The following is a 25,142-nucleotide window of genomic DNA, read 5'->3' as shown; positions in this document are numbered from 1 at the left end:
AAATGGCAACTTATTACTTCCTACAACAGCAGGCCCTCCCGGGGTATGGCTGCACAGCCCAGGCACAGCAAGTGCGTCCCATTGCAGCCCCATTTCCTAGCCTTAATCCTGCAGGTGCTTTTAGATTACAAAGAAAGAGGAGTGGAAGCCTGCCAGTCCTTGGCACCTTGCAGGTGTCATTCTCCCACGGTCAAGTATCTCAGTATGGCCAGAAGGCTCATCCAAAAGGAGGAAGAAGGTCAACTGTGCCTGGTCCTCTCAGGGCACTACCACTATCACAAATGTGCCATGAGTGTCCCATGCATTCAAACAACAAGCCTCTTCAGTGAGAAGAGTAGCAACAAGGAAATAAAAGAAGATAATCTACTCTCCCACAGAGCCCCATTAGAGGATAAGCCCATCTCCAGCAGGGTCCGGCACAGAGGTTTTAAGGTGTGGACCATGAATATAGCAAATGCCCTGATTAATCTTTGTTGCTGCTTGCCAAGGAGAAAGAAACCTCGCCTGGGGCAGAACAGCATCTCACCCGAGAAATGAGCCACAGGGAGAGTCCAGAGAACAAGCAGCAGGCATAGCCCAGGTACCTTTGTGCTTTGTCCTTTCCAGTTTGCTCTATGCTCCTCCTTCCTCTTGTCTCTGGTTTCCATTTTCCCCACAATTCTTACCTTGTATCTTCTCTAAGTTCTTTATGAGGTTTCCCCAACACCAAGCCTCCTGCCTCTTCTTGATTTCTCCTCTTCCCAGCAGGGACCCAATAGGATTGATGAGTTCCCCACTCTACAGAATTGTCTTGTTGACCCATCCCTTCAGATGGACTCCATCCCCCCCTTAGGCCAATAGCTCCCACAGGGTGAGGACTAGAGGTTCATGGGATCTTGGACTCTTCCATGGGCTACTGGTCCTAGCACATGTGGGCATCAATTCCAAGTGCTGCAGAACAGAGTCTTATCTTTTCAAATGTGACGTCCCATTCCATTAAGCCTTAAAATTAATAACAAGGTTTGTCATTGAATAAGTATCAACAACCTGTTTGTGGGTTATTGTTGATGGTCAGAATCCTGGATGCATGCATAGTTTTTTGCATACTGATTTTTTTTGTTCCTAAGGCCTACTGATTGGTAACATTTCTAAATGATTTCTTTCAAAAATCTTAAGTGAGAAGTAGAAGAGAAGAAGTAATAAAATAATAAAGCAATCAAAGCTCCAAATGGTTATCTAAGTATTCTACCTCATATTTTTTTTGCTTAGAATAAATTCTTTTTTTCTTTCACAGTGCCATCTTGAAATTCTGTCATAACCTGTGTATAAACAGGTGGTGATTTCAGACACATGGCCAATGAAAAGACACCAGCAGAAGCTACAGCACCAACAGGAGTAACAGCAATAGCACCAGCAGCATTAGCAGTAGCAGAAGGAGGAAGAGGAGAAGAGGAAGAGGAGGAGGAGGAGGAGGAGGAGGAGGAGGAGGAGGAGGAGGAGGCAGAGCAGGAGGAGGAGGCAGAGCAGGAGGAGGAGGAGAAAAATCTGGAGGAGAAGGAATAGGAGAAGTGGAATAGGAGGAGAAGAAGGAGGAGGAGAAGGAGGAGGAGGGGTAGGAGGAGGAGGAAGAGAAGGAGGACTTTGCTTCCCTGTCCTGGGATAATTGCTGAATGACTTCTTTTGGAGACAGATACTATGCTGAGCAATGTTTATGAAACAAATTATCAGAATATTAACCATTCATAGAAGACATGTCAATATTCCTGAAGAGGATCACCCCTGGAAGACAGAGTTAGATGGCAGTGCAAGCTGTGCGGAAAGTCCTTAATGAGGACGACTTTCTCAAAGCTGATGATGTCATAGGTCTGAAGGAGCGTTTTGTGGGAGTCAGGGTCCCATCTACCTCTGTCAGGGCGCACAGAGCTCCTGGCCTTGCAGCCTGCCAGGGAGGTGACCGGGATTATTGGCTTCCCTGATCCCCACAGGGTCCTGGATTGCTTGGTTGCCCCTCATTCCTGGTCTACCCTGTGCCCCATGGTGTTTGCAGCTTCTTTTTTTTTTTTTATTAACTTGAGTATTTCTTATATACATTTCGAGTGTTATTCCCTTTCCCGGTTTCCGGGCAAACATCCCCCTCCCCCCTCCCCTTCCTTATGGGTGTTCCCCTCCCAACCCTCCCCCCATTGCCGCCCTCCCCCCATAGTATAGTTCACTGGGGGTTCAGTCTTAGCAGGACCCAGGGCTTCCCCTTCCACTGGTGCTCTTACTAGGATATTCATTGCTACCTATGGGGTCAGAGTCCAGGGTCAGTCCATGTATAGTCTTTAGGTAGTGGCTTAGTCCCTGGAAGCTCTGGTTGCTTGGCATTGTTGTACTTTTGGGGTCTCGAGCCCCTTCAAGCTCTTCCAGTTCTTTCTCTGATTCCTTCAATAGGGGACCTATTCTCAGTTCAGTGGTTTGCTGCTGGCATTCGCCTCTGTATTTGCTGTATTCTGGCTGTGTCTCTCAGGAGAGATCTACATCCGGCTCCTGTCGGTCTGCACTTCTTTGCTTCATCCATCTTGTCTAATTAGGTGGCTGTATATGTATGGGCCACATGTGGGGCAGGATCTGAATGGGTGTTCCTTCAGTCTCTGTTTTAATCTTTGCCTCTCCCTTCCCTGCCAAGGGTATTCTTTTTCCTCATTTAAAGAAGGAGTGAAGCATTCACATTTTGATCATCCGTCTTGAGTTTCGTTTTTTCTAGGGATCTAGGGTAATTCAAGCATTTGGGCTAATAGCCACTTATCAATGAGTGCATACCATGTATGTCTTTCTGTGATTGGGTTAGCTCACTCAGGATGATATTTTCCAGTTCCAACCATTTGCCTACGAATTTCATAAACTCGTTGTTTTTGATAGCTGAGTAATATTCCATTGTGTAGATGTACCACATTTTCTGTATCCATTCCTCTGTTGAAGGGCATCTGGGTTCTTTCCAGCTTCTGGCTATTATAAATAAGGCTGCGATGAACATAGTGGAGCACGTGTCTCTTTTATATGTTGAGGCATCTTTTGGGTATATGCCCAAGAGAGGTATAGCTGGATCCTAAGGCAGTTCAATGTCCAATTTTCTGAGGAACCTCCAGACTGATTTCCAGAATGGTTTTACCAGTCTGCAATCCCACCAACAATGGAGGAGTGTTCCTCTTTCTCCACATCCTCGCCAGCATCTGCTGTCACCTGAGTTTTTGATCTTAGCCATTCTCACTGGTGTGAGGTGAAATCTCAGGGTTGTTTTGATTTGCATTTCCCTTATGACTAAAGATGTTGAACATTTCTTTAGGTGTTTCTCAGCCATTCGGCATTCCTCAGCTGTGAATTCTTTGTTTAGCTCTGAACCCCATTTTTTAATAGGGTTATTTGTTTCCCTGCGGTCTAACTTCTTGAGTTCTTTGTATATTTTGGATATAAGGCCTCTATCTGTTGTAGGATTGGTAAAGATCTTTTCCCAATCTGTTGGTTGCCGTTTTGTCCTAACCACAGTGTCCTTTGCCTTACAGAAGCTTTGCAGTTTTATGAGATCCCATTTGTCGATTCTTGATCTTAGAGCATAAGCCATTGGTGTTTTGTTCAGGAAATTTTTTCCAGTGCCCATGTGTTCCAGATGCTTCCCTAGTTTTTCTTCTATTAGTTTGAGTGTGTCTGGTTTGATGTGGAGGTCCTTGATCCACTTGGACTTAAGCTTTGTACAGGGTGATAAGCATGGATCGATCTGCATTCTTCTACATGTTGCCCTCCAGTTGAACCAGCACCATTTGCTGAAAATGCTATCTTTTTTCCATTGGATGGTTTTGGCTCCTTTGTCAAAAATCAAGTGACCATAGGTGTGTGGGTTCATTTCTGGGTCTTCAATTCTATTCCATTGGTGTATCTGTCTGTCTCTGTACCAATACCATGCAGTTTTTATCACTATTGCTCTGTAATACTGCTTGAGTTCAGGGATAGTGATTCCCCCTGAAGTCCTTTTATTGTTGAGGATAGCTTTAGCTATCCTGGGTTTTTTGTTATTCCAGATGAATTTGCAAATTGTTCTGTCTAACTCTTTGAAGAATTGGATTGGTATTTTGATGGGGATTGCATTGAATCTGTAGGTCGCTTTTGGTAAAATGGCCATTTTTACTATATTAATCCTGCCAATCCATGAGCATGGGAGATCTTTCCATCTTCTGAGGTCTTCTTCAATTTCTTTCCTCAGTGTCTTGAAGTTCTTATTGTACAGATCTTTTACTTGCTTGGTTAAAGTCACACCGAGGTACTTTATATTATTTGGGTCTATTATGAAGGGTGTCGTTTCCCTAATTTCTTTCTCGGCTTGTTTCTCTTTTGTATAGAGGAAGGCAACTGATTTATTTGAGTTAATTTTATATCCAGCCACTTTGCTGAAGTTGTTTATCAGCTTTAGTAGTTCTCTGGTGGAACTTTTGGGATCACTTAAATATACTATCATGTCATCTGCAAATAGTGATATTTTGACCTCTTCTTTTCCGATCTGTATCCCCTTGATCTCCTTTTGTTGTCTGATTGCTCTGGCTAGAACTTCAAGAACTATATTGAATAAGTAGGGAGAGAGTGGGCAGCCTTGTCTAGTCCCTGATTTTAGTGGGATTGCTTCAAGTTTCTCTCCATTTAGTTTAATGTTAGCAACTGGTTTGCTGTATATGGCTTTTACTATGTTTAGGTATGGGCCTTGAATTCCTATTCTTTCCAGGACTTTTATCATGAAAGGGTGTTGAATTTTGTCAAATGCTTTCTCAGCATCTAATGAAATGATCATGTGGTTCTGTTCTTTCAGTTTGTTTATATGATGGATCACGTTGATGGTTTTCCATATATTAAACCATCCCTGCATGCCTGGGGTGAAGCCTACTTGATCATGGTGGATGATTGTTTTGATGTGCTCTTGAATTCGGTTTGCCAGAATTTTATTGAGTATTTTTGCGTCGATATTCATAAGGGAAATTGGTCTGAAGTTCTCTTTCTTTGTTGTGTCTTTGTGTGGTTTAGGTATAAGAGTAATTGTGGCTTCGTAGAAGGAATTCGGTAGGGCTCCATCTGTTTCAATTTTGTGGAATAGTTTGGATAATATTGGTATGAGGTCTTCTATGAAGGTTTGATAGAATTCTGCACTAAACCCGTCTGGACCTGGGCTCTTTTTGGTTGGGAGACCTTTAATGACTGCTTCTATTTCCTTAGGAGTTATGGGGTTGTTTAACTGGTTTATCTGTTCCTGATTTAACTTCGATACCTGGTATCTGTCTAGGAAATTGTCCATTTCCTGAAGATTTTCAAATTTTGTTGAATATAGGTTTTTATAGTAAGATCTGATGATTTTTTGAATTTCCTCTGAATCTGTAGTTATGTCTCCCTTTTCATTTCTGATTTTGTTAATTTGGACGCACTCTCTGTGTCCTCTCATTAGTCTGGCTAAGGGTTTATCTATCTTGTTGATTTTCTCAAAGAACCAACTTTTGGTTCTGTTGATTCTTTCTATGGTCCTTTTTGTTTCTACTTGGTTGATTTCAGCTCTGAGTTTGATTATTTCCTGCCTTCTACTCCTCCTGGGTGTATTTGCTTCTTTTTGTTCTAGAGCTTTTAGGTGTGCTGTCAAGCTGCTGACATATGCTCTTTCCTGTTTCTTTCTGCAGGCACTCAGCGCTATGAGTTTTCCTCATAGCACAGCTTTCATTGTGTCCCATAAGTTTGGGTATGTTGTACCTTCATTTTCATTAAAAGTTTTTAAATTCTTTCTTTATTTCTTCCTTGACCAGGTTATCATTGAGTAGAGCATTGTTCAATTTCCACGTATATGTGGGCATTCTTCCCTTATTGTTATTGAAGACCAGTTTTAGGCCGTGGTGGTCCGATAGCACGCATGGGATTATTTCTATCTTTCTGTACCTGTTGAGGCCCGTTTTTTGACCAATTATATGGTCAATTTTGGAGAAAGTACCATGAGGAGCTGAGAAGAAGGTATATCCTTTTGCTTTAGGATAGAATGTTCTATAAATATCTGTTAAGTCCATTTGGCTCATGACTTCTCTTAGTCTGTCGACATCACTGTTTAATTTCTGTTTCCATGATCTGTCCATTGATGAGAGTGGTGTGTTGAAATCTCCCACTATTATTGTGTGAGGTGCAATGTGTGTTTTGAGCTTTAGTAAGGTTTCTTTTACGTATGTAGGTGCCCTTGTATTTGGGGCATAGATATTTAGGATTGAGAGTTCATCTTGGTTGATTTTTCCTTTGATGAATATGAAGTGTCCTTCCTTATCTTTTTTGATGACTTTTAGTTGGAAATTGATTTTATTTGATATTAGAATGGCTACTCCAGCTTGCTTCTTCTGACCATTTGCTTGGAAAGTTGTTTTCCAGCCTTTCACTCTGAGGTAGTGTCTGTCTTTGTCTCTGAGTTGTGTTTCCTGTAGGCAGCAGAATGCAGGGTCCTCGTTGCGTATCCAGTTTGTTAATCTATGTCTTTTTATTGGGGAGTTGAGGCCATTGATATTGAGAGATATTAAGGAATAGTGATTATTGTTTCCCTTTATATTCATATTTGGATGTGAGGTTATGTTTGTGTGCTTTCATTCTCTTTGTTTTGTTGCCAAGACGATTAGTTTCTTGCTTCTTCTAGGGTATAGCTTGCCTCCTTATGTTGGGCTTTACCATTTATTATCCTTTGTAGTGCTGGATTTGTAGAAAGATATTTGTAAATTTGGTTTTGTCATGGAATATCTTGGTTTCTCCATCAATGTTAATTGAGAGTTTTGCTGGATACAGTAACCTGGGCTGGCATTTGTGTTCTCTTAGGGTCTGTATGACATCAGTCCAGGATCTTCTGGCCTTCATAGTTTCTGGCGAGAAGTCTGGTGTGATTCTGATAGGTCTCCCTTTATATGTTACTTGACCTTTTTCCCTTACTGCTTTTAATATTCTTTCTTTATTTTGTGCATTTGGTGTTTTGACAATTATGTGACGGGAGGTGTTTCTTTTCTGGTCCAATCTATTTGGAGTTCTGTAGGCTTCTTGTATGTCTATGGGTATCTCTTTTTTTAGGTTAGGGAAGTTTTCTTCTATGATTTTGTTGAAGATATTTACTGGTCCTTTGAGCTGGGATTCTTCACTCTCTTCTATGCCTATTATCCTTAGGTTTGATCTTCTCATTGAGTCCTGGATTTCCTGTATTTTGGACCAGTAGCTTTTTCCGCTTTACATTATCTTTGACAGTTGAGTCAATGATTTCTATGGAATCTTCTGCTCCTGAGATTCTCTCTTCCATCTCTTGTATTCTGTTGGTGAAGCTCGTATCTACAGCTCCTTGTCTCTTCTTTTGGTTTTCTATATCCAGGGTTGTTTCCATGTGTTCTTTCTTGATTGCTTTTATTTCCATTTTTAATTCCTTCAACTGTTTGATTGTGTTTTCCTGGAATTCTTTCAGGGATTTTTGTGTCTCCTCTCTATGGGCTTCTACTTGTTTATTTATGTTTTCCTGGAATTCTTTCAGGCATTTTTGCGATTCCTCTCTGTAGGCTTCTACTTGTTCTCTAAGGGAGTTCTTCATGTCTTTCTTGAAGTCCTCCAGCATCATGATCAAATATGATTTTGAAACTAGTTCTTGCTTTTCTGGTGTGTTTGGATCTTCCGTGTTTGCTTTGGTGGGAGAATTGGGCTCCGATGATGCCATGTAGTCTTGGTTTCTGTTGCTTGTGTTCCTGCGCTTGCCTTTCGCCATCAGATTATCTCTAGTGTTACTTTGTTCTGCTATTTCTGACAGTGGCTAGACTGTCCTATAAGCCTGTGTGTCAGGAGTGCTGTAGACCTGTTTTCCTCTCTTTCAGTCAGTTATGGGGACAGAGTGTTCTGCTTTCGGGCGTGTAGTTTTTCCTCTCTACAGGTCTTTCAGCTGTTCCTGTGGGCCTGTGTCTTGAGTTCACCAGGCAGCTTTCTTGCAGCAGAAAATTTGGTCTTACCTGTGGTCCTGAGGCTCAAGTTCGCTCGTGGGGTGCTGCCCACGGGCTCTCTGCAGCGGCAGCAACCAGGAAGACCTGTGCCGCCCCTTCCGGGAGCTTCAGTGCACCAGGGTTCCAGATGGTCTTTGGTTTTTTCCTCTGGCGTCCGAGATGTGTGTGCAGGGAGCAGTCTCTTCTGGTTTCCCAGGCTTGTCTGCCTCTCTGAAGGTTTAGCTCTCCCTCCCACGGGATTTGGGTGCAGAGAACTGTTTATCTGGTCTGTTTCTTTCAGGTTCCGGCGGTGTCTCAGGCAGGGGTCCTGCCGCTCCTGGGCCCTCCCTCACGGGAGCCCAGAGGCCTTATACAGTTTCCTCTTGGGCCAGGGATGTGGGCAGGGGTGAGCAGTGTTGGTGGTCTCTTCTGCTCTGAAGCCTCAGGAGTGCCGACCTGACCAGGCGGTTGGGTCTCTCTCTCACCGGGTCTGGGAGCAGAGAGCTGCTGCGGTGTTTGCAGCTTCTATGGGCTGAATTAATCAGTGATTCACTGGAGCTGGATCTGAACCCAAACCACAGGGAAGCCCCAGGCACTGAGGACAATAAGAGCAACAGACAACATCTCCTCCACTGCTTCTCTCTCTGCTCCACAAGGCAAGGCAGCTCCCACACAGGAGGCATCCAGCCTAACCCCCAGCAGGGAGAGTGTGAGATGTCTGTGGATGAGCCCACATTACAGTACGATTCTGTGGGAAGACATCTGGTAGCTTCTGGTGCAGCTGCAGCAGTCAGGACACATGGAACTACAGTGGAGGTGAGCTATAGAACCAGGTAGCAAAGAGTCTGATCTGGCCAATGCTGATCTGAATCCCTGGGTGCTCAGGGCTACAATGAATGCCAGTCATAGGCATGCAATGTGTCACTAACACTGTGTGTGACCACATTCTGAAAGTCTTGTCCAGAAAAAAACAAGTGGTCTTGAGCACTGAGGTTCAGTCCCGACTCATGGGGTACAGGATAGCAGATTGACCTGAGTATGAAATCGCATGAATATGCCCTCTGGCTGCTCCCTGGGCTCAGGATTGATGGGCCCTGAGAAGGCACCATTCATGGGTCTGCAGGAGTAGGGGAGAGCTTGGCATTCATGAGGCACTCCTAACCCTTACTTGAGCCACTCTGGGGAGGAGATGGCATCATTTGTGAGACGGGCTTATGTGGGACACTATGCTTTGATGTATGGCACAGACAGCTCCTGTCCTTGCTGACAGTTCAGACCCACAGCTGGCCTCATCTCAGACAGTCCCATGAGGAATGGTGTTTGGTTCCTGCTTCACAGTTAGGGCAGGAAAACACCTAGGATACGATGGGCCACTGCAGTGAGTACAGGCCATGCGACTGTCTTGTCCTTGCTTACTTGTTTTTTCCTCTTCCTCCTCCTCCTCCCCCTCCTTCTTCTCCTCCTCTTCTTCTTCCTCCTTCTCCTTCTCCTCCTCCTCCTCCTTCTCCTCCTCTTTCTCCACCTAATTTCAGGAACCACCCAGAGACCTTCACAGGAGTGTAGTTCATGCTAATCAGAATGCAGGGCTGGAGATCAAATTCTGGGTAAGGTCTCCATCCAGCCCTGGTTGCTCCCACACACACCCTGCCTACCTGAGATTTCCAAATTGTGTTCTCAGGGTTGTGGAGAATCCTCTACAGTTAGCCCTGCCGATACAGCCAGTTTCTTGGGAACACTGGGTTTAGCAGGAGTCCTCTCCATCAGGCTCAGAACCTTAGAGTGAGTGAGAGGGCTTGCTGAGTGGCACACTAGGACCAGAAAGGTGTAGAGCCCTCCAGTGGTAGTCATGAAGTACTGCAGGAGTTTATTTCCTGATTTCTTCACCTCTACCTTGTTCTAAAGCCTTTTCAGGGACCCCTAGGGACCTAAGAAACTTGACTTTGGACCCCCATAGCGCAACAGAGAGACTAAAGCAGCAGCCCTGTGAAACTTCTGCAGAGGACAGTGTGGGCTCTGTGTTGTAGAGTGGCTGTGGAGTGGCATGAAGGCTGACTGACCAGCCAGTCACAGAGAGCTAGGGACAGTTAGATTCTTGGAGGAGGGAGCATGAGCGGCAGACACAGCAGAGTTGAGGCCTTCAGAGGAGCCAGCTCATTTAATAGAGAAGCATATGCCCTCCCAAAAGCCTGTCAGCTTAAGACACTGCACTGAAGACCTGACCCAGTAACATGCCTCATTTACACATCACCTACTTGTGCCTTGTGTATGGTCCTCAGGTTAGATCCTAAGTCCATCATGACTTAAAAGCAGAAGTTTGCACATCACTGCAATGTGGAGGCTACTCTCAGCTGATGGGACCCACGCAGTCTGTGGACAAGTTTGCTTAAGTGAAAGTTGGCCGTCCTTGAACTCTCGGGTCTTCCAGGGTAGTGTGTGTTGACCACATGCAGAGTCATTCCTAAAGACATAAGTGTCAAAATTCAACAATAGGGAGAGAATCCTGTACTGGATGGAATCACTCGGCTCAGTGTGGACACAAAGATAACCTATGCCATGGCATGGAGGCTCCCAAGAACTTCTAGGATGAATGTGAGGCACACAAGAGCCCACAGTGCAGCCTGGGAGAACATTAAAGTATCTGGAATTATCAGGGACCCTAAGGTATGTTGGGCAGGATATGGAGCTGATGCATGCTGGAGAAGGTGTCATGAAGGGACATGGGCAGTAGAGGGAGGTCTATGACTGCAAGGCCTGCCTAGGCTCCAATAATCCAAACTGGGTACTGCAGAATTTCCGAGATCACAGCTCTGCAGTTACCCTTCTCATGTCCTGGTTTTAACTACTGCACCCAACACAAAGCCTCCCTTGCAGTATGTCTCAGATCCATTTGAGACTCTGCAAACCAGACATCTTTGTACAGAATGGAAAAGAACCCTTACTGCACATCTCAGGTTGTGGAGGCTGGTCCATCCTGTCTGACAGTGTTTCTGAGTCACTGGTATAGGGCTGTTTGGGGTCTCCTCTCCTCACCTTAGCCAAGGAGGTCCAGGGTCATCAAGCAGGTACAGTCCATGGGCTCTGATATGGTTCATGGTATGTTATCTACTCATGGAGCCCTCAAGATTTCTTTACTGCCCAGGGTCCAAAGAAGTATTTGATGTCCCTTTACTTGGATGAGAGGAGACTTGAATGTCACTGCTGCTCACAGGTTCTTGGTAGTTGAGCCCAATAGTGGATGCATTTTTGTGAGTCATATCTGCACCTCCTCCTAACATCTGTTAGAGTAGATAAAGTCTGTCTGGCTGGGTGGGGCAGTACCTCCTCATCTAGGCCTTCTTGTGTGCATCTTGACCTCGGCCAGAACATGTGGAGTTGGGACAACCATTCTGGATGTCAGCTGATGCAATGCCTCACACAGAGGTGCTGGCAGAACTGAGGGTTCTATTCCCTGGACATTGTGACACGAAACAGACTGGGAACAGTGGGAAGAGGAGGGTCCACAAGGCTAGCTCAGACTCCAATCTCTAAAGATCAGATTTCATCTTTCGTACAAAATCTGGTGAACTAGCCCTGTACAAGACTCATATTACCTTCCATTAGAAAACCTTTGGGAACAAAAACCCTATTGTAAAGTGGTGTCTGTGCCAACTGTGGGTGCCTGGCATTGGTCAGGTCTGGTGTCAGGATAGGCCCATCCACAGACATACACAGGCACACACACACACACACACACACACACACACACACACACACACACATCATTTCATGCAAGCCTACACCGCCCCCCCCCAATCACCTGCTATCTTGGGATGTGTCCAGGCTGCCTCAACTTAGCTTCTTCCCACCACATATGTCCCTAAATTGTGTGAACCAGGGGTGGTCACTCCCCTTGCTGGGTTCCCTATTCCTCAAGTTCAGGTGAGGTCACTCTGCTCCTCCTGATCCTTTCCTGGTCTAGAGCTTGTCACCTGACCCTCTGGTTCACAAGTGCTCCCAAGGAAGAAATAATCCATGTCTCCATGTTTACGTGGTTGCCCATACTGCTGATTCCTGGCAGGAGTCATGTGTGGATGGGTACTTGACAGGGTCTTGGTCCTTAGTTTGTCAGTGTCTCCATGAACACAGCATTCCTGTGAGACCAAAGCACTCCAGACACAGCTTGGGATATGCTGAGTGGCATGGCAGAGTATGCCCCTGAAGAGCAGGCAGGCCCAGCATGGCCACAGAACAGCCTTGGATGTGCCTGTCTGCCTTTCCCACCAGAGCATGACCTGCTGTAACAGGTGCTTGTCATTATCTTGGGGAACACAGCAGTGAGAACCCTGCTGGGGTTTCTGGTCTCCAGGGAGCAGGCAGGGGCCTTGTGCTCACTTGTCCCTCACTAGTCCCCTTGGCCCAGGGATTGTGGTTTTCAGGACTCCCAGAAGCATCAGAGGCCAGCACAAGTCATCCTTAGTGTGTGCAGCAGCTACAGGTGCATGCAGGTCAGGACCTGTGCCCTGTGTCTTCAGAGACAAGAAGGAGCCAAGAGCATTGGCTGACCCTGAGAAGCCACTTGGGTCTCATAAAGATTCTATTTATGTCCTTCCTCTGGGCCTGTGGAGACATTGTAGGGAACTATACCAATTTCCTTGGATGCCAGGCTGTGCAGAACTGCAGACTGTGGTCACAATCCATAGGGAATGGACAGGACAATTACAGGCCACGCTCTGCCATGCCTCTGCCTAAAAGTGTGCAATGGGGTCAGGGTATGGGCATAAGGAGGAGCCCATGCAGATCCCAGAGTCTCCTTCCAATATTCATCTGTGGGATGGGTAAAGAAAGCCAGCACAAAATCACAGTAACTTTATATGATTGTCTTTTAAAAGAAACATCAAAGATAACAGGTGTAAATCATGAAAATGGCATCTGTGTGTGCGTAGACAGCTGTTTGCATGGAGAGTGTGTACCCACACTCCAAGCACAGACTACAGGCATGGGGAGTGTCTGTCTACACTTGGAGCAGAGCATACATGCTATCAAACACACAATAAAGGCCATCATGCCCAAGCCCTGGGTCTATAAGCCACTGAAAGCCTCTCACTCCTCAGTGGGGTCTGATGTCCAATACCTTAGAGACATCTGCAGACTGTGCTGTCAGAACATGAAGAGCCATGAGAGTCTCCCCCGGGAACTCTGTAGTCTTGCTGGAAATGCAAGAGGAAAGCCCAGCCTCTAGGCCAACGTGTAGCATAGTTCATACAAGTATCACTGACACACAAACATGTTGAAGACAACATGGCAGGGCCTGGCAGAGCTGTAACTTGGCCAAAGGTGGAGTGGCTGGGACAAATGAACAATCGTGGCTGTGGTAACTCCCTAAAGCCTGGATTTCTTCCCCCTCTATTATGGGGTCTCTGAAGAAGACAAACGGATGGACTCCTAGAGCATCCTGTTGATTAGCTTGCTGTTCAGATGTGGGATATGGTCACAGTGCTCTGACAAGGCCACAAGAACATCCATGGGAGTGGAAACTAGCCTAGGTGTGTCCTACTGTGCCCAGGGATCTGCACTCTGGCTTATGGTGTGGAGGCCCAGGGTGCAATGGGGTCAAGGTGTGGCATAAGGAGGAGCCCACGCAGCATAGCATGTGAGTCCTTGAACTCAGTGCATTTAAGTCCTGGGGTGAGTCTCATGTGGTCAAACTCTGCATGACTCAGGTGGCTGACATCTTACCTGCTGTGATTGACATCACCGGCTTTTACAATGTGGGTGTAGCCTTAAGAGCCATGTTATATACTTGTCAACTGGAAAACAGAACTTGTGTTTCACTTAGGATGGATGTGTGTCCTTCCAAAGTGTGAGTGTACCATACTTTTGTTTTCTTCCCTCCCTCTCCACTTCCAAAGTCTGGAAGGCCTCCTTGATGTGGGCTCTAGACTGCCAACGCTCACTGCAATGATCACTTGGGTTTGCCATGAATGAACTTCTGTACTGGGAACTGACCTGGCACAGGGCTAGGCTTCCCTTCCGTGCTGACCGAGCAGAAACCTGTGACAATCAAGTGACACCTGAAAGAGTTCCTGTGCACCAAGTTGGGGTGCAGTTCTCTGAGTTGCATGCCTCTGTGGATGAGTCCCACAAACGCCAAGGCACTGATGACAGGCCTGGAAAAGGACAGCATAAGTCACAGGAGACCCCAGGTTGATCTGGCAAGGGATAAGCACTCTTTGCTATGATTAACCTTATCTTGCTCATGGACAGACAATTCTCATGTGAACCAAGTGTGCTAAGTTTAAGAAAATGGGCTGGGGCTGGAGAGCAGGCTCAGTGGTTCAGAGCCTGGCTGCACTTTCAAAGGTTCTGAGTTTGATTCCAGTCACCATATTCTGGATACTAACTAACTATAATCAGATCTGATGCCCTCTTTGGACACACAGACGTACATGCAGATAGACCACTCAAATAATTGAATCTTAAAAGAAAGGAACAAAGGAATGAAAGAAGGAAGAAAAGAAAGTTAAAGAATGAAAGAAAGGAAGGAAAGTATGAAAGAACGAACGAAAGAAAGAACGAAAAATCAAGAAAGGCAGAGAGAGAGAGAGAGAGAAAGGAAGGAAGAATGAAAGAAAGAGAGAGAGAGATAGAAAGGAGAAGAAAAGAAAGGAGGAAGCAAGCAAGCTGGTCAGCTGTAGAGAAATGGGCCTGTAATACCAGACAATCAAGACACACAGTAGGAAGGGGGATCAGAAGTTCAAGGCTAGCCTGGTCTACAGCATGAGTTCAAGGTCACCATGGACAACTTAGTCACACCCTTTTTCTAAAGGTGAGAAGGGCTAAGGCTACTAACTCAATGGTAGAGCACTCGTGGGGAAAGCAGACTGCTGTCCATTGATACCTCTCCTTCCTTGCTCTGAAATACACAATGGTATTAGAAGAGTCAAAGGTTCTTGGCCTAGTATCCACTATTCTATTTGCTACATCGTTAAGGGTGCAGTTTTTGGTATTTTGGTCAGGGATCAAATCTATGAAATAAAACTTAAGCAATACTCTTATTGCTGTCAGAGTGGCAGGTGGATGATAAATGCTTGCCCACCTGCATCAGTACAAAGCTGGTTCCTTGGACTCCCTGCAAACACATCACTGCTAACTGTATGCCCTGTGTAGGCTTTTCCAGCACTGTACATAGCTTGAAAACCTTCCCTGCTATGGACCCTTGAGTGGGCATCCTGCCTTTCTCAGTCTCAGAATGGAGCACCTGGTCACCTCTAGGCTCACAGGTCAGGGACCTCTTCCATCCCATGGTGAACAAGACTGGCACGGCTGCACACACCTTGAAAAAAGAATATTTTGGCAACCCTTAATGAAAAAGATGGTTCTTACTTTCCATTATGGCATTCTATAAAATACGGGTATTTCCTGGTACAATTACACATGTCATTGATTGTGTGTGTGCATATGTTTTTGGAGGTTGGAGGGGGATAATTCATTTCTCTAAGCCCCTTCCTCAATGCGAGGCAAAAAACATTGACTCTCATACAGACTTTTAAAAATTACACAGTTATTTATATATTTTTAAGATTTGTTTATTTTTCCAACTTTTTTTTAGCGCTCTCTCTCTCTCTCTCTCTCTCTCTCTCTGTGTGTGTGTGTGTGTGTGTGGGTATGTGTATGTAATTAGATATAATACTCAGGGTCAGTACATCCTACACTTGAGCTACCCTATAACTCTTTATGTTTTAAACAGCTTTATTATGATATCTTTGACATATAAAGCTGATATGTGCTAGAGGTGAGCATATTGATGTTCTTAAAGACATGTTCTTTCTCAGATACAGAACGCAAGCTGGCTAAAATCCTTGCTGGTCTTGCAGATTAACCTTGTCATGCACTGAAGCAATGGGGCACATACTAAGCACACTCCCTGAGATGCCTCCTAGGTCTGTAGCACTGGCTCCATCCCAGGCACAGCTGGAGTGGGCAGCTGTAAGGTTGAGGACCTGCATTTAGGACACTGGGCCCCAGGAGCACCTTACCTGCAGGTCATCCTGTGTACCTCTGAATGTCACTCCTGGGTTCTCACTGCCTGGCACTTAACCATAGACACCACTGTAGAACTGTCTAAGGCCAGAAGGGCAAAAACATTGTTGTTATAAATTTCTACTATGTAAACGTCAAATGTTGAGCTTCTTGAACAGTTTTATGAAATGAACCTGGGAGAAACACAAGAAATATGGTCTGAAGTCTCTTCTGGAACTGCCACTCCAGCATATTCTTCCACAGGCAGTCACTCTCCTCTGCACTACCGTCCCCCTTGTTTTGCAGCTCATGGATCTCCTTGCTTAGCATATCCACAAGGTGCATTTGCTGTTGCTTCTCCAGCTTCTCCCTGGCATCTTGTTTCCATGGGTCTGGAGACAGACTCCCCAGAGGACAACTCCTCTTTACTGATAGTTATGAACTGCAGATCCCTGTGCTCAATAGTGGGGGGCTGCTGCGGGGACTACAACACCAGAATGACTGTTTCTTGGGGCCTCTGCAGTGTGGAAGGTTTTCCTGGTTTGGTCGGTGTGGTCAAAGAAGAGAAGGAAGCAGGTTCAGGGAATGAGAGTGCATCTGTCACCCATTCCTCTCCTGCTCCCTGTGCTTCCTCTCTGCTTCCTTGTCCAGGCAGGCCTTCTATATCTCAGACCACCGCTGCTGCTCCTCACTCTTTTTTGCTAGCCAGCATCCACCTGAACAGACTGGGATCCTGCCTTGTTTGCAGAAGGTGGTGGGAGGGGCAAATCCACTAAAATGCTGCCAAAATCTGGTGTAGTGGACCTGTGGTAGAGGAGGTGGTGGAGGGAGGTCTGTTCATATGGGCTGGGAGACAGTGACAGTGGTGGGCAGCACCTCTGCTGGGGTTTCCCAATGGCCTGGACCACTCTTAGTCAGAGTGGAAGCAGGGGTAACTGACTTGGAGGAAGGGTTCAGGTGCTCCTGTCTGGATGTCATAGATTCCAATGAGGAGCTCTGGATCCACATATTACTGTCACACTAGAGACCCTTGCCAGCCTCTACTCAATGGAGCTCAAGTAGGTAAAACTCTTCCTGAAGTTCTTCCTTGGAAGAGGTAAGAGGCTGAGAAAAGAAAAGAGGAAGCTCTACTACTTCAGGGACTCATCAGAGATGTTAGCAAAATTTCATGCATGTTTCTTCCTCACAGAGGAGGTAACAAAAACTGGGGAATGGGTGAATAACCAGACCTGACACTGCTTTATGGCTCACCCGCCAAGTAGCCAGCTGTTCCTGTGTCTATGAAGGAATAAAAAGATTTTTCTATACACTGATGCATGCTGTTTGTGGCACTGTCACTCCTGCAATTTAACTCCTAACCAGGTCTAGGTTGAGGGGTCTGTTCTTGTGAAATGTAAAGAAATAAACAATCAGATGCTTGAAACTGCATAAAAGGCATACTTTTTCCTCAGGGATCTTTTAAAAAGCATTCAAGGGGGTTGAAACCCCGAAAGGGGCTTTGCCATTTCAGGAAAGGGCGATGGAGGGAAGATTTGTATGGTGGGTTACTGGGAAGACAGGAAGGGCTAATATTGGATTATAAAGGAAATAAATAAACGGTTTTCTAAAAAGCATGTATTTTAAATGCTGTGCTAAAAATGTAATGTTGACCCTATGCTTTCAATAAAAAACATTTCACATTTTCTTATTTACTCATTTACACTAATTCTCATTTTCCCAGATTCAATAATTTAGTATTAGTTTACTTGAGTAGCGTAATAAAAATAAAACTTCAGTGAACAAAATTCAGGAATGATAGTTAATGTAATTTGTTGAGAACTGTATCAAAGAAGTCAGATATTTCACAAGTAAGAAAGTGTTCCAGCTCATCTCAGACCTCAGTGCAGAGGTCTCCAGTGGAGACAGATGTTAGCTGCTGTTCTAGTGGTATATGCACACTTCTCTCCAGGAATAGGAGGCTGATCTATTAGAAATAGTGTTAAAAACCCAAGTGTCACATTAAATGACAAGTAAAATAAACATAACAATGTTCCTTTAAATGCAGGAGCCATGTCATACCCATCATACACTGAGGGCAGGATGTTTAGCACTGAGCCAGAGACAAAGATGTACCAGAAGTCGGCTTCACGCACCCCTACAAGTCTCCTGACACCACAGACCAGGATAAGGACTTTCTCCAGGACCAGATGAGATCTGTGCTAGAGACATGAGAGTAAATACGTGAAGCCTTTTGGAGGTTGAAGCCTTTTGGAGGTTGGGGTCCCTATTCAGGATACTCCATCCTCACTACTTTGTTAGCCAGCCTTTTAAGTGTAAAAATGATCTCCACTACCTTGGAAACCTGACACTTTTTTGAAGACACATTTACAGTGCATTTTGATCTATAAGGTCAAGGGTTTTTCAAGTAAAATCCTAATTTTGGACTAATTTGAGACCTCTATGAAAACAACAATGATCGAAGTACAATGTGCCTCACTGGCTTCTGGGTTACAAGGTGACTTAGAGAGTGCCTCCTCTTGTCACATTGGGGCTGAAAAGGTGATCTGCTCTGTTTTTCATCAGCCTGTCTTTACCAGGCAGTTTCGTTGGATCACTGTGCTCTGTCCAAGGCTTTTGAGGACTCTCTGGGGAGCCGTTTTGAGCTGAATTATTATAGAGCTCAAAACCTTTACTCTTCCACCTATCGATGATGGACAATGCCATCGTCTGCTACACATGTGGCTGGAGCCATGGATCCCTCCATGTGTACTCATTAGTTGATAGTTTGCTACCTGGTAGTTCTGGTGGGTTGTGGTTGGTTGATATTGTTGTTCTTCCTGTGGGGTTGCAAACCCCTTCAGCACCTTCAGTCCTTTCTCTAACTCCTCCATTGGGGTCCCCCTATTCAGTGCAATGGTTACATGCAAGCATCCTTATTCCAGAGCACTGAGATGGGAATGGGTGTGTGGGAGCGGGAGCATCCACATAGAAGCAGAGGCAGGGGGTTGGGAGAGCATGGGAAGGGGATAACGTTTGAAATGTGAATACATAAAATATCCAAGAAAAATAAAACTCATAAAAACTTCACTCTGTGCTCTGGGTTTACCTGAGCCATAACGATCTGAAACTGAAACCAAAGCCAATTCATTCATTCTCTCCCTCTTACTGGTTCTAAGACTTGAAGAGCTTCAAAGTATGCGTCTAAAATTCTTATATTTAATAACTGCTCTTGGTACAATAGGGTGATCTTTATATACATTCTTTGACTAGCGTAAAAATGCAAAACCAACCAAGCAATCAGAAGAAACCATAGCCTAGGGTCTCACTATATATTTGAGGCTGGCCTGGAATTCACTACACAGACAGGGGCACCGGAAACTAACAGAAATCTGCCTCTTTCTGCATTCTTAGAGCTGGCATTAAAGGTACATGCCACCACAAATAGCTTTATATGAACATTTTCAAAAGCTTTTACATATATTGTGTCTAGAAAAACATTTCATTTACTTAATAAGTATCTATGGGGGAAACTGACCTTATTTTTTTTCTCAACACCTGAATTGTAATTTGTAAATAACAAAGTAACCTTTTTTAGAGTATTTTTTAAAAAGCACTCAACTTCTCTTCTCTCACCTGATAACACACATATTATTATCCATCAGAATGACAGCATCACATGGTGCTGTCACCTGGTGTGATTATCCACACCTGTTCACAGTTTAGTCTTCCTGTCTGTTCACCTGGGACTCATTTGTTACCCACGTCCCTCTTTGAGTTAGTAAATGGTGTTCTGCTTTAACATGCCAACACATGGTCTAGCCAGGATTGTTTCCTGTCCTACGCTTTAGTAAACAGGATTCTAGGCTGTCAGATGCTGATACTGTTGTTGATACTCCAGCTACAAAGGTCAGGGCTAGAGTGTGCAGGTTCCACAGCTGAGTCAGGGTCAGAAGAGAGTTCACAATACTGCACTTAACAGACTGTGAATGTATCTAGGAAACTGTACCATCAGATCTGATCTGGATCATGATCCAGAAGTATTTCTCAGCATCATGCACTCAGTCTCAACTAACTTCTTCCTTGAAGAGCTGAGCAAGAGCTGTGGTAGGAGCTACTACATGGGACTTTTAGGGCCTCTCTTTATAAATATAATTTATGTGTATGAGTGTTTGCCCAGCATGTGTGCACATGAATGTTTGACTGGTGTCCAAAGAACTTAGAAGAAGGTTTCAAATCCCCTGAAATTAGGGGCAATTGTGAGCTAACACTGGTGTTGTAAAATACTGAACCATCTTTCCAGCCCCAGATTTTGATAACTTTTAGGAGGAGCCATATCTCAATACAGGATTACTATATATTGGCTAACCTGGCTTGAGTCACTAGCTCTTACCTCTCTGCACCATGGAGGACAATGGGTGGGTAAGAAAGGTGGACAGGCAGTGAGAGAGGATGTCTTGATTTGCAACTTCCAGGGTAACCGTGGAACTGGTACTAGCATGAGTTCAGCTGCCTTAGGTAGAAAAGAAACAGCGGTCACTGTCACAGTAGAGTCTATGTTCAGAATACTTGTGCTTAGGTTCCTCAACCCGGTTGCTGTGTGGGAAATAAACTAGGCTTTCAGAAGATTATGTCCTGTCCACATCACTTATGATAATTAATTATAAAACAGGTAAATATATTCTATTCTATAACATTAACATTAAGATATTTAAACATTTTACAAGCTCTAAGTATAAGTGTACATATTTATGTAATTATTTAAGGAAATACTCTAAAGAATATACATTCTTATGAGTGAACACAAATGAGATTCATGTGCTCTAACAACTAGGATTATAGGGGAAGATGAGTAAACACAAAGAGCTTTTACATCACTTCTTTTTGAATTCAAATTTCAAAATAAAAAGCAAAATATCACTTCAATACAGTAAGACTAACCAATCAGCTTTAAAGTAACCAATTAGTCATACCTTTCCTGAGAAAGTCCAACCAGACTAAATCCATCCACAATGAGGAGTTGGTCATGGGCACCTAGTTGTCCAACCTGAGCCACCAGAAGGATGCAGGTGTAGGGAGAAAAGAAAAAAGGCAGCGTCAATGCACCACAGCATTCCTCACAGCACACAGTCAGTGCACAGCAGCATTCCTCACAGCACACAGTCAGTGCACAGCAGCATTCCTCACAGCACACAGTCAGTGCACAGCAGCATTCCTCACAGCACACAGTCAGTGCACAGCAGCATTCCTCACAGCACACAGTCAGTGCACAGCAGCATTCCTCACAGCACACAGTCAGTGCACAGCAGCATTCCTCACAGCACACAGTCAGTGCACAGCAGCATTCCTCACAGCACACAGTCAGTGCACAGCAGCATTCCTCACACCCTTGCTGATTTCCCTCTAGGACTAAATAGGAATAGAAGTGAACACAACTTAGACACATTGCTCTCCTCATCTTCCAATGGCCTAGTGTCTCCCTATGATCATAAGGCTAGTCAAAGAGGAAGCAGAAGTGCCATTGGGCATGCCCTTCTTTTCAGGACACTCCCGACAACACCCACAGTGAACAAAGCATACATACACACCAGAAGTATCCTGTGTCTTCACTCAACAATCAGCCATACTTAGAAGAGCTGTAGCAACGAGAAAACAGAGGACGACCTACTTTCCTGCTGTCTCTCAGCAGAGAGCAGGACATTCCCCAGCTGGGGATTTCCCAGAGGCATTAAAGGATGAACCAATTCCAATGGGGAAATTCACTGATGAAGTTGTGTTGCTGCTTTCCTTCAAGAATGAAACCTTACAAGGGGGTGGGGGAAGAGTTTTCTCCCAGAAATGTGGCCCAGGGAGATTGTCCAGAGAACACGCAGATGGCAAAACCCAAGTGCCTTTGTACTTTGTCCTTCCCAGTTTGCTCTGTGATCATTCTTCCTCTGGCTCTGTTTTCCAGTTCCCCATAATTCTTACCTTCTAATATCCTCTAAGTATTTTATGATTCTTCCCCCAACCCAAGCCTTCTCCCTCTTCTGGATTTCTTCTCTTCCCAGCAAGGACTCAATATGACTGCTGTGTAGCCCACTCTAGAGCGTGGTGCAGCTGACTGCATCCATTCACCTGAAGTTTATCACACTCTAAAAACACCAGCTTCCACAAAGTGAGGTTGAGAGTGGTATGAGCTGATGAAGTCTTCCATAGTTTACTGGTCCTAGCACACACGGCATTTATCACAAGAGGTATAGAACAAATTCTTATGCTTTCAAAAGTAACATCTCATTTCATTCAGCCTGAAATCTAAAAACCAGCAATGACTTTGAAAAATTGAAATTACAGTTGCTGCAACAGTGCAGATCCTGTGAAGAGGTAGGTCCTGCGACAGTGGAGGCACTGAAATAGCGCCGGTTCTGTGACAGTGAAGGTCCTTTGAAAGTGGAGGCACTGAGATCGTGGAGGTCAATCTACCTACAGGGGAGCTGCTGCACAATTGAAGGTTCTGCTACAGTGGAGGTCCTGCAAAATTGGAATTGCTGATACAGGGGTATTCCTGTCACTGTAGAGATCATGGGGCAGTGAAGTTGCAGAATCATGGGAGATCTTGCTTCAGTTGATGTCCTGAAACACTTTAGTTGCTACGGGTGGTGCTACGACAGTGGAATTCCTGGGATAGTGGAGGTTATAGGACAGTGGGTGTCCTGAGACAGTTGTAGTGCTCCTACAGTGGAAGTCCTGTGACAGTGGAGGTCCTGCAATAGTAGTGTTGCTTGGACAGTCCAGTTCTTGGACAAAGGAGGTCCTGTGACACTTGAGATGCTGAGACTCTTGAGCTCCTGAACAGTAGAAGTGCTGTGATAGTTGAAGTGCTGAGACACTTGTGGTCCTGTAACAGTGGAGTTGACACACAGACAGTGGACTTCCTGAGGTAGTGGTGGTGCTTAAACAGTGGATGTCCTGTGACAGAGGAGGTCCTGCAATAGAGGAAGAACAATATATGCTGGCTGATGACCCAGAGCTTCCAGAAAATAGACCACCAATCAATATACATCAGAGGATGGCATTATTTGAAACCAATGGGATGGAAGGCCCTTGGTCCTGTGGAGATGTGATGCTCGAACGTAGGAGGAGGCTGGAGTGGTGGGTTTCGAAAAGTTGGGTGAGTTTAGGAGCAGCATTATAGTGGCAAAATGGAGGGAGGAGGGAGAAGATGTAGGAGTGGGCATTTGTGGATTGGCTCCTAGGACGTGGGACATCATTTGAGATGTTAAAAACAGTGGAAATGATAAGGTTTACATTGTCTGACCCAAACCTAAGGGATACTACATAAGGAACACAAAAACCCACAGGTGCTCACCAACAATCAGATAAAATTTGGCCTTATGCGCTCTACTCCAAAGAAACTATTCCAAGAACACTGTTTTTTGTTTTTTCAAACAAAGTTTAAAACTCTTAAGTGTACTCTCAAATCTGCCCTAATTCACATAAATTGGTCAAAACTGTTGGCTTTGTAAATACTTCTATCTTGTCCCAATAGTCACATGCTGGTCATCCCAACAACATGATACTTGTCAAGGTGGGAGTCAATCAACATGGGATCCTTGTTCCAACTGGGTCATGCAGACCCTGAGCTCACCTTCAGTTTCTCACACACATACACACACACACACACACACACACACACACACAGACACACACACCACATACAGAGAGAGAGAGACAGACAGACAGACACACAGACACAGAAACACACACACATGCACACACACACACACACAGACACGGACACAACCACCCATGAGAGGGGGAGAGGTAGAAACAGAGTGAGAGAGAGAGAGAGAGAGAGAGAGAGAGAGAGAGAGAGAGAGAGAGAAGGGAGTGCTTATCATCTACTTTCTAAGGCATATTGTGTGCTCTTCACGTTGAGCACAGAGACGTGCACATGTAAACCAGTCTTGTACACCTAGGAACATTTTCTGTTCTGTATATTCTCTTTTCTATCCAGTTTTTAGGATATCTTTAAAAGCAAGTAGGGCATTGTCCTACCATGAAATCGTGGACCTAAAGGTACATTTTAATACAAAGCTTACATGTCACTTACAGATGACTCAAGTAGGAAGTACATTAAGTTCAGAATCATTCAATCAGAAACACTTAGTGTGTATACATCATTCTCACTGCCTTCACTTAACCTCATGTTTGGACCACTGTTCCTAGCTGGAGGTTCCTGTTTATCTCCCAGAATAAAAGGAGGCTCCAGGCTCAAGTGGAACAGCAGATTCAAGGTGGGACTCTTGGGTGACATTACAGTGAACATCAGGGGCTGTCCCACGGAGGGAGGACATGGCCCTTTCTTTCCTCCTGGGGAAGCAGTATCTACATTGTCCTGAGCAGGGAAGGATCCTCTCATTCTAGCAGATATTCTGGATGACACAAGGAATGTGAATAGATTATGAGATCACTTTTCCACATTTCTTTCTGAGGCAGAGACCCTTGAGACCCTTGGCTCAGGAGTAACAGTTCCAGATAGCAAGGTGAGGTCAGTGTGGGCCCTGTGTTGACCTATGAATAGTTATTTATGTTAATCACCAAATCTTTAAAACTTACAGCATGTGAGAGAAAAGTCTCCCAGGAGTCTCAGCTAAAACTAATCAGTGAGTTTTTAAGAACAAAAACAAGTAGGAAATTTAAATTCATGTGATTGCTACAAACAAATCAAGACACTGTCACTAGATCACCTTTGTGTAAGGGCCCTGACGACATACACAACTTAAGATGTGAAGTGCTCAGCTAGCATGCTTCCTGGCATGAACCCAAGACACAGCTTCTCTGTGTCTCATCACCTCTTAAGCATGGTCCACAAACAATGGCAACAAACCTTCTCTTCCTCAGAGTTCAAAGTTACCTTTATTGTTAGTGATAGTTTCCACAGTTAACTAACCTCTACTGGATAGACAGGTTTGACTAACCTTCTCTGAGCTTCTCCCAACCATGTACAGATGGTACATCCCTCTGCACATGAGGCCTGTTCCTCTCAGGCCTGCTGTTCTCCTTCCCAGATTAGAAACTGGATACCTTTCAAGCCTACATTCTTAAGTCATCTATCAACTTTGGGTACATGATAAGCACAACATGACATTGGGTGCCAAATAACACTTTCCTACCTGACAATGAATATGATCCAGGGGTACCAAACATGGAAACTGGTCAGGTAAGGTC

The sequence above is a fragment of the Rattus norvegicus genome, chromosome 1, assembly GCF_036323735.1.
Source record: "Rattus norvegicus strain BN/NHsdMcwi chromosome 1, GRCr8, whole genome shotgun sequence".
NCBI classification, from domain to species: domain Eukaryota; kingdom Metazoa; phylum Chordata; class Mammalia; order Rodentia; family Muridae; genus Rattus; species Rattus norvegicus.
This window is presented reverse-complemented; position numbering follows the sequence as displayed.